Source organism: Cebus imitator, unplaced genomic scaffold (genome assembly GCF_001604975.1).
Source record: "Cebus imitator isolate Cc_AM_T3 unplaced genomic scaffold, Cebus_imitator-1.0 Scaffold84, whole genome shotgun sequence".
NCBI lineage: Eukaryota > Metazoa > Chordata > Mammalia > Primates > Cebidae > Cebus > Cebus imitator.
The window spans coordinates 6332380-6348038 of NW_016107399.1; the positions used below are offsets into that span (position 1 = coordinate 6332380).

At 37.0% G+C, this 15659-nt stretch overlaps 1 long non-coding RNA gene across 1 annotated transcript in view; it reads right to left on the reverse strand.

Annotated features, from left to right (window-relative positions):
- Nucleotides 1–2868: 2868 nt before the first annotated feature.
- The window catches only part of LOC108308352, a 45963-nt gene continuing 33172 nt past the window's right edge, over nt 2869–15659 (reverse strand). Inside the window, exon 4 of the long non-coding RNA XR_001826888.2 lies at nt 2869–3361. This is a non-coding gene — a long non-coding RNA (uncharacterized LOC108308352). The remainder of the gene's footprint in view (nt 3362–15659) is intronic.

A 15659-nucleotide genomic window follows, 5' to 3' on the forward strand; every position in this document is an offset into this window, starting at 1 on the left:
TGTTGTCAGAACTAATGAAGAGAAGCAGAAGGCATTGATTTGCTTCTCAAATTCCCAGCTCCGCTTCTCACTTGCCAATAATGATGCACTGTGTAGGGGATGAATCTTCACCCCCATATCTCTTCCCTTGTTTTGGTGGTGGGCTGGCCACATCCAGAAGGGAAAGTGAAGTGAAATTCCCTGAATGTAGATGGGTAGGCAAGATTCTACCAAGGTCAGTCCTTGAGCAGGAGAGCTCCTTTACCTGCAGCACCTCACCAGAATGTTCGCAAGGCAATGATATCGATATGAAAATAAACCCCATCTTTCACTCTGCACTTTTCTCCTTCTTGCCTCAGATTAAAATGCCCCCCTTTATAAAAAAATCAAGCAAATATAATAAAGATAAAAAAGTGACCGACAGAAATTTAGTGGAAATAAATTTATACTTAACTCTTCCTCCTCGCCACCCCTTCCATTCCTTAAATTGGAAACAATACTTCAGTAATGGTCTTTCTAATACATAAATGTAACCATATCACTTTCTTGCTTTAAAATCTACAACTGTTATTTAAAGTCAAGTTAATGGTCTTTAGCATAATACTCCTCCATAACCCCCACCCCTGCCAAACTCAAGCCATGCTGAATTATTGCAGCTCCTTAAATCATCAGGTACCTTTAGAGTTTCCACGCCTGCACACAAGCCACTCCCTATACTTGAAATGCCTTTATTTCACTGGTCTTGCAAAACTGCTAATTTAAAATGTCATTCAGATGTCCCTTCATTTGAAAATCTTCTCCAATTCTACCAAGAATAGCACTTGCTCTCTTTACACCATGGAATTGTGTGTGTATCTCTTTTATAACATGATATTATATTGGTTTTGTTACTGCTGTTTACTTGCATGTCCCTCCTGGTGGACTGATGTCTTTGGGGGCAGGGGTTTAGTGTTATTGTCACATTAACCCCAAGGTTTCTGAATGACTGCAGTGTAGTAGGTTCATTACACTGTTGCAGAATGAATGGACAAAACTGGTAAATATAACTCAACTTTATATATATTTCCCCATTTTCTAAACTCTCACCTTAAGAAAGATGCTTTTTCCTCTTTTTCCACATTTTGTTGAAGTAGTACAGTCTTTCATCTCTTCCCCTTATTCCCATTCTAAATTATTGATTTTATAGTTTTTTGGAAAAGAAGGTATTTGGCACAGCATCCTTCTCTCTACTGTCACCATCATGGCTAAATTCTCCTATCAGAGATCCAGAGACCTCAGCTTCTGTCAAGCAGCCTTCTCTCAAGGCCGCAGCACTCCCTGGGGTCTGTGCTCCCTCTTATTCATTGCACTGGGGCCCAAGAGTGAAAAACACTTCCCTTTATGACCAATCCCTTGGTTATTCTCCCTTCAAATGTGTAAACAGTCCCTTCGTTAAATGCGATTTACCCTTTGAATGAGCCATTTCTTTCCTGCCTCGACCCTGACTGATACTGTGGTCAACAAATAATAATAATTGACTTACTATGTATTAATTAATCTCTTAATTTATAAACAAAAATAGGGATTTATTTCCCTGAGTTATATCATATCCACAATGATATCTGTGGGAGTCAGGGGCCAAAGTCTTGAAAATGTGTAGTGAGCCCAGAGAAATATTCTCCGTTGAAGTTGAAATTTGTATTTTCAGACTTTCCTGTTATATACATTTGTCACTCATGCAACAAACGTTTATTAATCACCACTTTCTCTTTATTTTTATCTTTCAATTTTTGTCTTATCCTTTCCCTTTTCCATGTGAGAATATTCTTAAATCATAAGTCAGAAAACTTCAACTACTAGCTATGTAATTAGGCAAGTCTCTGGGCCTTGGTTTCTTTATCTATGAAATGGGGAGGATAATACCTCTTTTACAGAACCCAAAGAGCTGCTGAGTAAATCAAATAGAACAGTTTTATATACAACCTATAATTATATTTACTACTTTTATTGTTTTTGCTGCTTTCATGCTTTTAATTGTTGATGTCTTTCCTTAATAGTGCTTTTTTTTAAAAAAAAATATTTTTCTTTCTGCTGTTTTAGGTTTTCTTCCCTTACCATGATATTCTTTTCGTGCTCCTCTTCCACAAGTGCCACCCTCTTGACTAGTCTTTTGGAAATACCCTGAAAGACCAGTTATTCTATACCTCAGCTCCTTTGGGACTGTCCTATTCCTTTTTCTCTCTTGCCTTGGTGACTTTCTTAAAAGCATGTTTAAAAAAATATTCCCCCGTGGTAAAAGGATAAAAATTCTAGAGAAATATAAACTTGGACCTAGACTGAAACAGATATATAATTGTCCTTTGTTGAAATGGTTTGGCTCTGTGTCCCCAATCCAAATCTCATCTTGAATTATAATCCCATGGTACCCATGTGTCAAGGACAGGACCTGGTGGGAGGTAACTGGATCATGGGGGCCGTTCCCCCATGCTGTTCTTGTGATAGTGAGTTCTCACAAGATCTGATAGTTTTATGTGTTTAACATTTCCTCCTACATACACTTTTTCTCTCTAGCCACCTTGTGAAGAAGGTATCTGCTTCTCTTTCCTCCATAATTGTAAGTTTCCTGAGGCAATCCCAGCCTGGTGGAACTGTGAATCAATGAAACCTTCTCTGTTGATAAATTACCCAGTCTTGGGGATTATCTTTATACCAGTGTGAGAATGGACTAACAGATTTGTTTTGTGGTTTTTGAGACTAAGGTTCATAGTGAATACCAGAAAGGTTTCTAGGGTTCAATTGATCACAGCCTGAATAGTCTCTTCTTATGTTACTGTTGTAATTAGTGGTGTAATAACACCACCAAGGTATTGTCTGTTTTCTCTCACAGCTGGCACTGAGATCAATGCTCTCTCCACTGCACCACATTGTCTCTGCAGAAGTTTTCAGTGTTGCTCTTTTATGAGATGGTCTCTTTAATTAACTCATAGGATTCACAGAATTTGCATCACTCTTGGTTAATATCTACTTTCCAGTGACTTAGTTGTTTATTTTTAAAAGTGACTCTTAGCTCCTTAAGGATGTGGAAAAACTCCATGAAGGAAGAAGTGAATTCAGCACTAAAAGAACAACTTTTTCCCATCTTAACTTTAATGTCATTTCTATTATTTTTATTAAAGAATTCAAAATTGAAATTATTTGTCCATATACATGTTTTAATTATTTTGCAGTGTGTGGCATGTATTCATAAAATATTAGTTTAAGAAACCAAATAGAAGATAGACTGAGTTACTGGCTTACCTTCAGGTCACATAGGAATCACAATCAGGATACAGTCCTTAAGAATCTTAGTTGACACCAGAGATTGTCATTACCCAGGGTCTCTCCTTGGAGGGGACTTGGTGCACTGAAAATGGAGATCATGAAGGCATCCAAGAATGCTCAGAGAATCCCTTGAGAAGCATTGTAATAGTACTTTTCTTATAAAGTGTGAGCATGTATAAGATAACTTCATGAAATGACTATTATGGAGATTTATTTGGGGCTCTTTAGCATCATCATTGGCAGTGGTACTTTAATAGAAAAGCAAACAAACAAAAATCACCTGAGCTGATGAAAACAACTATGGAAGCATCCAGTACAGTATCTAGCAGAGAGGAAGTATTAATTACCTCTTCATTCATGGAAAGAAGGAAAAAGGGGAAGGAGAGAGAGAAGAGATGGGAAAGGCTTTTAAAAACAGATGATATATACTAGAGGCTGGGAAGCATGAGTGGGCGGGTGAAGCAAGGATGAAGAGAGGTAGGTTAACAGGCGCAAACATCAGTTAGATAAAAGGTACAACTTCTATTGTTCAACTGCAGAGTTGAGCAACTATAGTTACAACAATGCGTTATATATTTCAAAATAGCTAGAAGAGAGTAGCTTGAATTGTTCCCAATATATAGAAAAAATAAATAATCAAGTGATAAATACCTCAAATATCCTGATTTGATCATTACACAACCTATGTATGTAACAAAATACCACATCTACCTCCATTAAGATGTAAAATACTATGTATCAATAAAAAGTAAAAATACAAAATTAAAAGCAGATTTTAACAGGCAAAATAACCAGCTAGCATCATAATGACAGGATCAAATTCACACATAAAAATATTAACCTTAAATATAAATGGGCTAAATGTCTCAATTAAAAGACACAGACTGGCAAATTGGATAAAGAATCAAGACCCATCAGTGTGCTGCATTCAGGAGACCCATCTCACGAGCAAAGACACATTTAGGCTCAAAATAAAGGGATGGAGAAATATTTACCATGCAAATGAAAAGCAAAAAAAAAAAGCAGGGGTTGCAATCCTAGCTTCTGATAAACAGACTTTAAACAAACAAAGATTAAAAAAGTCAAAGAGCATTACATAATGATAAAGGAATCAATGCAACAAGAAGAGCTAACTACCTTAAGTATATATGCACCCAATACAGGAGCACCAAAATTCATAAAGCAGGTTCTTAGAGACCTACAAAGAGACTTAGACTCCCACACAATAATAGTGAGAGACTTAACACCCCGCTGTCAATATTAGACAGATGAACAAGACAGAAAATTAACAAGGATATTCAGGAGTTGAACTCAGCTCTAGACCAAGCAGACCTAATAGACATCTACGAACTCTCCACCCCAAATCAATAGAATATACATTCTTCTTAGCACTACATCACACTTATTCTAAAACTGACCACATAATTGGAAGTAAAACACTACTCAGCAATGCAAAAGAACAGAAATCATAACAAACATCTCTCAGACCACAGTGCAATCAAATTAGAACTAGGATTAAGAAAGTCACTCAAAACCACACAACTACATGGAAACTGAACAACCTGCTCCTGAATGACTACTGGGTAAATAATCAAATTGAGGCAGAAATAAAGAAGTTATTTGAAACCAATGGGAACAAAGATACAACATACCAGAATCTCTGAGACACGGCTAAAGCAGTGTTTAAAGAGAAATTTATAGCACTAAATGCCCACAGGAGAAAACAGAAAATATCTAATATTGACACCCCATCCTAACATCACAATTAAAAGAACTAGAGAAGCAAGAGCAAACAAATTCAAAGGCTAGCAGAGACAAGAAATAACTAAGATCAGAGTAGAACTGAAGGAGATAGAGAGATGAAAAGCCCTTCAAAAAAATCAAGGAATCCAGGAGCTGGTTTTTTGAAAAGATCAACAAAATAGCTAGACTATTAGCCAGAATAATAAAAAAGAAAAGAGAGAAGAATCAAATAGACCCAATCAAAAATGATAATGTGGATATCACTACTGATCCCATAGAAATATGAACTACCATCAAAGAATACTATAAACACCTATATGCAAATAAACTAGAAAATCTAGAAGAAATGGATAAATTCCTGGACACATACACCCTCCCAAGACTAAACAAGGAAGAAGTTAAATCTCTGAATAGATCAATATCAAGTTCTGAAATTGAGGAAGTAATTAATAGCCTACCAACCAGAAAAAGCCAAGGACGAGAAGGACTCATGCTGAATTCTACCAGAGGCACAAAGAGGAGCTGGTATTGTATTCCTTCTGAAACTATGCCAAACAATAGAAAAAGAGGGACTTCTTTCAACCTCATTTTATGAGGCCAACTTCATCCTGATACCAAAACCTGGTAGAGACACAACAAAAAAAGAAAAATTCGGGACAATATCCCTGATGAATTTTGATGTGAAAATCCTCAATACTGGCAAACAGAATCCAGCAGGACATCAAAAAGTTTATCCACCATGATAAAGTTGGCTTCATATCTGCAATGCAAGGCTGGTTCAACATATGCAAATCAATAAACATAATCCATCACATAAACAGAACCAAAGACAAAAACCTCATGATTATCTCAATAGATGCAGAAAAGGCCTTCAATAAAATTCAACATCCCTTCATGCTAAAAACTGTCAATAAACTAGGTATCAGTGGAACATATCTCAAAATAATAAGAGCTATTTATGACAAACCCATAGCCAATATCATACTGAATGGGCAAAAGCTGGAAGCATTCCCTTTGAAAGTGGCACAAGACAAGGATGTCCTCTCTCACCACTCCTATTCAACATAGTATTGGAAGTTCTGTCCAGGGCAATCAGGCAAGAGAAAGAAATAAAGCGTATTCAAATAGGAAGAGAGGAAGTCAAACTGTTTCTGTTTGCAGATGACATGATTGTATATTTAGAAAACCTCGTTATGTCAGCCCAAAATCTCCTTACGCTGATAAGCAACTTCAGCAAAATTCAGGATAAAAGATCAATGTGCACAAATTACAAGCATCCCTATACACCAATAATAGACAAACAGAGAGCCAAATCATGAGTGAACTCCCATTCACAATTGCTACAAAGAGAATAAAATTCCTAGGAATACAACTTACAAGTGATGGGAATGATGTCTTCAAGCAGAACTACAGACCACTGCTCCAGGAAATAAGAGAGGACACAAACAAATGGAAAAACATTCCATGCTGATGGATAGGAAGAATCAATATTATGAAAATGGCCATACAGCCCAAAGTAATTTATAGATTCAATGCTATCGCCATCAAGTTACCACTGACATTCTTTACAGAATTAGGAAAACTACTTTAATTTCATATGGAACCAAAGAAGAGCCTGTATAGCCAAGACAATCCTAAGCAAAAAGAACAAAGTTGGAGGCATCATGCTACCTGACTTCAATCTATACTACATGGTTACAGTAACCCCAACTGCATAGTACTGGTACCAAAACAGATATATAGACCAATGGAACAGAACAGAGCCCACAGAAATAATGCCACACATCTACAACCATCTGATCTCTGACAAACCTGACAAAAACAAGCAATGGGGAAAGGATTCCCCATTTAATAAATAGTGTTGGGAAAACTGGCTAGCCATATGCAGAAAACTGAACCTGGACCCCTTCCTTATACCTTATACAAAAATTAACTCAAGATGGATTAAACACTTAAACATAAGATCTAAAACCATAAAAACCCTAGAAGAAAACCTTGGCAATATCATGCAGGATAGGCATGGGCAAAGACTTCAAGATAAAAAAACAAAAGCAATGGCAACAAAAGACAAAATTGACAAATGGGATCTAATTAAACCAAAAAGCTTCTACATAGCAAAAGAAACTATTATCAGAGTGAACAGGCGACCTACAGAATGGTAAAAAATTTTTGCAATCTATCCATCTGGCAAAGGCTAATGTCCAGAATCTACAAGGAACTTAAACAAATTTACAAGAAAAAAACAACCCCATCAAAAAGTGGGCAAAGGATAGGAACAGACACTTCTCAAAAGAAGACATTTATGTGGCCAAGAAACACATGAAAAATAGCTTATCATCACTGGTCATTAGAGAAATGCATATCAAAACCACAATGAGATACCATCTCATGCCAGATAAAATGGTGATCATTAAAAAGTCAGGAAACAACAGATGTGGGAGAGGATGTAGAGAAATAGGAATACTTTTACACTGTTGGTGGGAGTGTAAATAAGTTCAACCTTTGTGCAAGACAGTGTGGTAATTCCTCAAGGATCTAGAAATAGAAATACTATTTGACCCAGCATTACTGGGTATATACTCAAAAGATTATAAACCATTCTACTATGAAGACGCATGCACACATATGCTTAGTGCAGCACTGTTCACAATAGCAAAGACTTGGAACCAACCCAAATGCCCATCAATGATAGACTGGATAAAGAAAATGTGGCATATATACACCATGGAATACTGCACAGTCATAAAAAAGGATCAGTTCATGTCTTTTGCAGGGACATGGCTGAAGCTGGAAACCATCATTCTCAGCAAACTAACACAGGGACAGAAAACCAAACACCACATGTTCTCACTCATGAGTGGGAGTTGAACAATGAGAACATGGATACAGGGAGGGGAACGTTACACATCAGGGCCTGTTGGGGGATAGGGAACAAGGGGAGGGATAGCATTAGGAGAAATACCTAATGTAGATGACCAGTTGATGGGTGCAGCCAACAACCATGGCACAAGTATATCTATGTAACAAACCTGCACATTCTGCACATGTATCCCAGAACTTAAAGTACTTAAAGTGTTAAAAAACAAACAAACAAAACAAAAACAGAAAAAAATGGACCTAAATTCAAGTTGCTTCGTGTTTCAAATATAATGTAAATAGAATATTTGGGTCTCTGCAAATCATTTTATTTGTAGAATTTGTGACTTACACTTGGAGTGGCATTTTGAATTTAACTTTGAGGAGTTATTGAAAAACCTATTTATATTGGGCTTTCTTCTCATACATTTGTATACCTGAAATAACTTGGCCTTTTAGCCAAAATGTGTAAGGTCTATTTTATATGTAGTTGTACAGATTCAAATACCAGCTCTACCATTCATAAAGCACATGAAGCTAGGAAAAGAGAATCTTCTTAAAAGAGAATTCTCAGTTGGCAGATCACATTTGTTATGAATATTACTGAGCTTCATTATAATATGCTCTATATAAATGTGCTCTGTAATTGTAAAACTCATCACATACAGTCTCTGAGGAATTAGTGTTTTGTTAAGAAATTTTGTTAAATTTCTAAGATGTTGTAATTTTTAATGCTTATATGCTGAACACAATAATAAATGATAGGAATATCTTCCTGTGTTTTATGGGGAAGAGCTAACGTGAGACATTTTCTCAAAGTCAGTTTCTAGAGCCTACCTAGAATTCAAAACCCACAGCACCACCAGTTTCTTCCTCAGGAGGCCCCATTTCTTAATTACATAAAAATGTAAACTTCTTTGGACAAGTCCATTCAAGGCTCACCAAGGACTACCCTTTCTACCTGTGTGCACTATGAAAGATGGTCTTTTCTATCTATGAAAAACTCCTTGTGTAAGCCCAGGATTTTGAAACCACCATCCTCTCCTGAACATAATGATAGCAGTTGACATTTATTGAGGACTTAACTGTGTGCCAAGCAGTGTTATAAGTACTTCTCACATGTTAATCGCCAGGAAAGCCTGTGACGTGGGTATTATCATTACTTTCATTTTACTGATAGGGTGCTTAGGCAGAGAGGTTAGAATTTATTTATGTTGTACAGAATGGTAACTGAAAGGGCCAGGATTAAAACCCAGGCAGTCTGTCTCCGGAGTCCTCACTCTTAATTTCTTTATAAACATCCTGCCCCTTTCAGCCTTGCCCTGTCTCCCAAATAAATGAAGTCTCATGTGGGCACCTTCTTTCCCAGTTAATGAAAATATTCATGTCCTCTCTTTAAAAGACCACATGTGTAGCAGTTACTAGTAGTGAGTGAGACTTTAGCCATCCTCAAAGAGAGCCACAGTGTCTGCTTGATAAAAGCCATAATTTTCCTGACCTGCTCTGGGGCTGGACCCCTCAAAGAAAATGCAGGCAGACACTTGGCAACGGGGTTCTCCCAGACTCTCAAGCACAGGGCTGTGTTAGTGTTGGCAGTGGGGGACGGTTTGCTTCCTCCCTATTTCATGAACTGTCACATCAGCCTCTTTGATCCTCCCAGGGTCTCAAGTGTGCCAAGATCATTACTCCACGTTACTGCTCTGTTTCAGATAATTGCCAGAGAAAACGCTTGGTAATGACCAAGGTAGGGAAATATAGCTCCCTGCACGGTATACCATTTATACACTGCATACTCAGAAAGGCTCCAGAGTGGAGGCATTGCTTATTTTTATTGTCCCAAAGCCATGAGGGGGAAAGGGGGATTGAACAGAAATTGATACATCTGGAACAAGAGCCAGGCATGATTTACTCACATTTTTACCTGACCTGAAATTGCTTATTTAGAAAAAAGAAACATTATAAAGTCTCAGGAAAATGTCATGAATCAGAGCCAGCATGATTTCACATTAGGGCTTCATAAACTGTGTGTGCGTAGTTTTTTTTTTTTTTTTTTAAAGCAAAGAAACTGTCCAGGAAAATCAAGTGAGCCAAAGGTAGTTCTGCCACCATGACCATCACCATAGCAACCGTGTAAGAGCATGATAGCACAGCACGGGAGGCCCATAGCTCAAGACTGCAAACGGATGGAAACCTGATGGTTCACTAGAGGCCGTTCTTACTACGAAAAGAGGATGGGCACTGACTTGGGAAAGTAACAAACAAGAGACAACAGACTCACTATTATACTGTTGCTTTGAAAATGAACTGATCATACACTACATCACTGAAACAACTACAGGAAGTCAGAAGAGAGAGGGAGGAAAAAGTGGATTAAAGCCTTGCATCTACTTTAATAGTTCCCTTACTTCATGTACTCTTAGCACTTTGTAAGCAATATGAACACAATTTTGAAGCAATTAGATAATAAATGCTATTATTATAGCTACCAGCTGGAAGAGACTTTAGAGACCATCAATTTTTTAAAAATTAACTGAACTCCAGGCTTTATTTGGTTTTCATCTGTTTTTTCATTAATGTCCCTTTTCTAGTCCAGGATTTGATTCAAGGTAGCACAGTGCATTTAATTGTCATGTCTCCCCAGTCTCCTCTGGTTTGTGACACTTTCTATCTTTCCTCTTTTCTCTCAGTCTTTCTTTCTTTCTTTCTTTTTTTATGACCTTGACAGTCCTGAGGAGTGCTGAAAAGGTATCCTGACGAATGTTCTCCAGTCTGAGTTTGTCTGATATCTTTCTCATAATTAGACTGGGATTATGAGTTTCTGGGAAGAAGATCACAGAGATGAAATGCCCTTCTCACCATATCCTATTGAGGGTGACATCTCTGGGGATATTAACCCTCATCACTTGGTTAATGTCATATTGGCCAGGTTTCTCTAGTATAAAGTTATTATTTTTCCCTTTCCCTATTCTATTGCTTAGGTTTGAGTCACTAAGCCTAGTTCACTCTCAGGGTATGTGTAGAAGGGTAACAAGTTTCACCTTTTTCTAGGAGAGGGAGTAATTACATATATTATTTGAAATTCTTCTGTAAGGAAGATTTAACTTTTCTATTCATTTATTTTTATTCAATCATTTATATTGGTGTGCACTCATATAGATTCACAGATTAATCATCCCTATCTCAAAATCCAAAATCCAAAATGCTCCAAAATCCCAAACATTTGGAGCATTGACATAATGCCACAAGTAGAGAAATCCACACCTGACTTCATGTGATGGGTTGTAGTCAAAACTTTATTTCATGCACAAAATTATTAAAAATATTGTATAAAATTACCTTTAGGCTATGTGTATAAAAAGCATAAATGTATTTCATGTTTACACTTGGGTTCCATCCCTAAAATATCTCATTGTGCATATGCAAATTTCCAAAAATCTGAGAAAATCTGAAATTTGAAGCACTTCTGGCCCCAAGCATTTCAGATAAGGATAGTCAACTAGTATTTCATATTTTGGCTTATAATCTAATGCCATGTTATTTTGTTGAACAAATTACTTCAACTTTGGCCACTGGGAACTCCATTGGGTTCGCTTCTGTGTCCCCATGCATTTGTGTGTTGAGCACTTCCTTCCTTTTGGCACTACAAGATCCTCCAGCTTCTATTTTACCTGCCCCAGCCCTCACATTAGGTATTTCTCTAAGGAATCCTGGTTCCTTTTATTCAAGAATGGTATTTAGAAACCAAAGAAACCATCAATTTTTAACTTCCTAATTGGTCAAATTAAGAAGCTGAGGTGCAGATGACAAAATAAGTCATGTGATGCATTATCTGATGTTGAGTTAGTGGAAGGCAGGGATTAGAAGCCTGGGTCTACCCTTAGTTTGATAGTGTTTCCCATACTCTAGTCTTTGCTATTAATCTCTGCTTTTCCAGCTAGCTTGTGAGCTCCTTGAAGGTAGGAAATATGTTCTTTGCTCTTTGTACAGTCTCCATTGTGCCTTATATAAAGCTGAGCATGGTGCAGATAACAAATGCATGAAGAGACTCTCTGCAGCATCTGCTTATTTAGCCTCTCTCTTCTCTGCATAGGTCAGACCCTCATTCACTCTTGCTCTAGGCTATTATAGTTTCTACAAATACAGTGGTTTTCTTTTTCTCTGATCTATCCTACTCGTTGCAAGATAAAAGACGGAATTGCAGAGTTCTGAAAATCTCTTTCTCAACACCCATTTCATGGAATAAAGTTAAACTCACAACTCAAATTTATTCCCTCTTTCCATTTATCTGAAATCATGTGTAGTTTCCTATGACTATATTAGCAAATACTGCTTCATCATAGATTGCCCAGAAAAGAGGGGCCCTCAGATGTAACCTGTCTCAGCTTTCCTGTTTTCTATAACTAATTCTATCTCTGTTTTCCACCAACTTTACATTTTTCATTTCTGTTCTAGAATAAGTGTCCCTATTTCTTTCACAGGTTTTAACCAGTGTTAACCAGTGCTAAACCTGACTTCCCTGAGATAGTGCTCCAATGGTTATTATTTCTGAGCCTTAAATTCCTACTCTTTAATTTTCTATTGGTGCATTCTGTTGAACAGGTTTATAGGCTGAATTCTTCCTCATCCTAAATAAATAGATACATGAAAAACCTTCCCTAGCCCTTTCTTCTTTACATCATGCCATTTCTCCTTCCATTCATTTTTATATTATGAGAAGTCTCTACTCACAGCTTCTGTTTTCCCACTCACTATTAACTCACTTATCCTACCTGAATTTAGATTTCCCCACTGAATTAATCATTTACAGTATCCCTAAAGTGTCATGAATGATCTCTTAAAAGATTTTAATGACTCCATCAGTCATGGTCTAGTAGGAAATGACACAATCAAAGGGTTTAATTTTATAAACTGAATTTTGGTGAGGGGAAATAACCCAGTGGGAGGTTAAAGAAGCCGAGCAGGGTGGTGAGGTATCCAGAGACCAGCAAGAGTGGAAGGCAAGTGGAGAAAGAAGTGCTACCAGAAATGAGCATGAGCTGTAGCTGCCTGATATAAGCTGTGGTCTTAGCAGAGGAAAATTGGCTTCTGTCAAAACTGTGGATCATTCAGGGAGGGGGAGCAGAAGAAATTCCCTTACTTATCTTTTATCTTACCCATGATGTCCTGTTGGTATCTCCCATTGGTTAACCCAAACTTAAGACAGAGGGTGGGAAGCTCAGGTAACACAGTTTGTAGAGGTCAGTCCTTTAGTTCAGAGGACAGATAAAGGATTTCAAGGGGCAAAGAGAATAACCAGCATAGTTACTTATCTGATTTAACAATTGGGAAAATTTTTCTGCTCACTACTGAAAGTTTTTCCTCCCTCTGAGGTCTGTAATGCTATCTCCTGACTTCTTTCAATAATGTATGGATTTAAAAGAAAAATGAACACCTCCTGTGTTGATAGGGCTGTGTTAAGCACTGGAAATTCAGTGGTGCAAAGAAAAGTACTCTCCCTTCCTTCAGAAACCTTATGCTCTGAAAGTTTCTTTTCAGTCTGCTGTACCAGCTCTTTCTCAACTGTCCTGGTTTACTGTTGCCATTCCTAAAAATTCTTTCTTCAGATCTCTTCTCTCTCTGGGAAACCCAGTTTATCTCCAGGGATTTTTGTTCTCACATGTATGTGAGGACTTCCAAATCCAAATTCTAAACTCAGCTTCCTTGCTTATTAGAAAAGAATTTAAGGTGCTCAATATGATGGCCTCAATCTTTTTTCCTCTTATCTTACCGTCTCTTACATTCTCTGTGCTCCTCCTTCTCACAAAAGGATCCAAGTCAGGGTTTTTGTTTTGTTATGTTTTAATCTGTTTTTGTTCATTGATGTATCATAGGTGCCTATAATAGTATCTGGCACGTAATAGGCACTCAATAAATATTTATTGAATAATGACTGAATTGCTTCCAGTAAAATTGGATTACTCTCTACTCCCTAACCATATGACCTTGTTTACTTCTGCACCTTTGTGCACATAATTTTTTTTGCATCATTCTAGCTTCTATAATCCAATCTCCCTCCAAGATGCAACTTAAATATCTTTCCTATGAGCCCTTTAAGATACTGCCTATATAGAATTAATCCATTTATCTTCTGTATTGCCATTATATCTTGTTTATATTTCTGCTTCAGCACTACTATTATTCCATATATTATAGTTAAACACATGTATTGCTTATCTCCTCTTACAACATTACTAAAATGATCTAGGCTAAGTCATTTATTGTCATTTCTTCTTCACATTTCCAAAGAGCCTGGAAAAGTATTTTGTTGAATTAAGAAGCTAAACATTAAGCCCCAGCCCAAATATATAAATTAACCTCTCTCAGTAATTTTAAAAATGTTTACTATCTGTCTCTATATATAATTGATGTGTGTCAGGAAAGTGAGCATATATTGCACCCTTATTTTTGTAGTTCTGGAGAGGTGTCAGGTGGTACAGCTGAAGAAACGTCAGATAGCACCAACTAGATACACCTCTAGTCTCTATAGTCAATGAGTCCTCAATTAGAGTGGGCTTTTGAATCTTCAATACTGCAATGCCATACCAACCTATTTGTACTCTGAATTTATATAAGCCTGGATTATATAAATAGGAAGTCATATTGATCCAGCTCCATACCCTCTGAAAACTGACTTTTGCAGAAAAATAATTATCCTATAGTAGATATTTACAGAGATCCAGAATAAGTTTCTGCTAATTTGTAAATATTAGAAGTTTTCATCTAAGTCTACATGGAGATAATTGAAGTTTGTTTGTACTGATTCAAATGGAACTATTTTTGAATCTATTTATCATACCCATGTGTGGAAGATCAAAAGTTAAGTCCATGTTGGACTTTAGCAATCCTAATCTGTGTCCCTTCTTTATTCCTCCACTAGCATATGGTGAAGATTGTGCTTCCGTGTCTCTCTTTATATTTTTTGGTCTTGGCTCCTCCTGATCCACAGAAAGTGACTATAAAGGCTAGAACACATATGGAGATTAAGAACTACTGAATGCAAATTAACTCCTCTGACTTTTAGAATACAAAAAATCTCTCACTTTCCTCAGGTTGCAATTAGTAAGAAATTAGTAGAACTATAGCTTCCCAAGGACAACTGTAACCTTTCAACTAAAAAAATTAATTAGACTGATGAAGAAACAAAGAGAGTGTGATTTATTACTGGCCAGCTCTTTGCCAAACCCATTTACATTCCTTCCTAGGCGTGTAGTTAGAATACATTTTCCAGCCTCTATTAAATCCATGCCATGTGACTAGCTTTAACCAGTGTAATCTGAGCAGAAGCAATATGTACTACTGAAATATCTGCTCTATAAAAATTTCCTGTGCTTCAAACTCCATGATTTTTTCCTTGCACAGTTTGATGCAAGTGAACGTGGTAACTTGGAGCCACACGTTGAGAATGACAGAACCACAAGACAAAGCCATCTTGGGTCCTTAAATCACAATATGGAGAACTAGCCAGTGATTAGGAAAACTTATTGCAGACTTTATGTAGTATATTTCTATCACTTTTGGGGTTAGCACCAGAAGAGAGGAAGAATCAATGGAAGTGTTAAGAAAGAGAAGGGTAGAATAAATTATGTAAATATTTTAATATAGGGTCATATATATTAGAGATTATTCTATAATAGTTGATGTAGCTGGAGTGGCTGTTCATACTAAGTTCCTATGGAAAGCAAGACAGCTTACTGGTAATAAAGTGCAAACTCAACCTTTATTAACTTTCTCTAGGCCTGATT